This window comes from Jaculus jaculus, chromosome 6 (assembly GCF_020740685.1).
Source record: "Jaculus jaculus isolate mJacJac1 chromosome 6, mJacJac1.mat.Y.cur, whole genome shotgun sequence".
NCBI lineage: Eukaryota > Metazoa > Chordata > Mammalia > Rodentia > Dipodidae > Jaculus > Jaculus jaculus.
In genome coordinates, this window is record NC_059107.1 from 16,259,029 (window position 1) to 16,260,220 (window position 1,192).

The window sequence follows — 1,192 nt, forward strand, 5'->3', positions numbered from 1 at the left end:
GAAAATGACAAAGAATAAGTTGGGGTCATCTCAACAAGGACATCTTATCCATTTTTATGTTTTACAGATGGAACTTTGAGACCCAAAGAAGGACAAGCACTTGCCTACGATGCCACTGTGACTGGATGGAAGAGCTGTAGCTAAAACGCCAGCTCTCTCTGGCCCTCATCCAGCGCATTTTTATACGCATGCCTATTTAAAATAAAAGTGACTTTGATTTTTATTTTGCTCTTTTTTTTCTGTTCTTCCTTTGTTTCTTTCTTCTTTTTTGTTCTTTTTAGTCCTGTGCCTGGGCCATAGACTCATTAATTGTTTGTTGAATGACAGATTGTATATGGATGAATTTCCCCTTCTGGGGACAAGTTTGGGATGTTGGAAATACCATTTCTAAATGGTACACACATCCACATGGCGGGCCAGCTGCGTTCTGGACAGGAAGCAGAGGTGGCTGCGTGGAGAGCAATGCAGTTCTCAGAATGTGGAGGATGAGGGAGTGTGAGGGTGTTGGTAGCACCGGAAAGACACGAACCAGCATGAGCTTGGGGGTGGTTATTTACAGAGAATGGGCAACTTAACCATTGGCTACGCGAATGAAGAAAATGACTTCTCTTCTCCCAGCAATCATAAACCATTAGTATGGCCTCAATGTCCTTCCAGTCTTATATCCTCTGCCTCAGACCTTTAAAGAAGATCAATATAGCAAGTTTTTTTTTAATCTTTTATCTATTTGAGTGTGTGTGTACAAACACACACATGCACACGCGCCAGGGTCTCTTGCCTCTGCAAACAAACTGCAGACGCGGGCCCTTGTAAACCAGACGCACAAAGGTGAGGCAAGTGCAAAGTCACACATGCCCACTAGGTGGCGCAAGCATCTGGAGTTCAAATGCAATGGCTGAGGCCCTGGTGCACCAATTCTCTCTCTCTCTCTCTAAATAATCGTAACAATGTACCATGCTACCACTTCCACTTATATAAGTCAATGAGCATTCAATGGTACGCATGTAGGAGCTGCCCTGCTCTGAGGTAGGAGTCTTCCCATGTCTCTACCCCAGGTAACCTAGCTGTAGAGGTCCAGGTAAGTTGTTTCCACTACTCGGGTCATCACTTTTTTACCTGTCAAGCCTTGAAAACACTGAAGCCCTGTTAGGCTGGGAATACAGACAAGACAGAGCTCATATTACTCTCACTG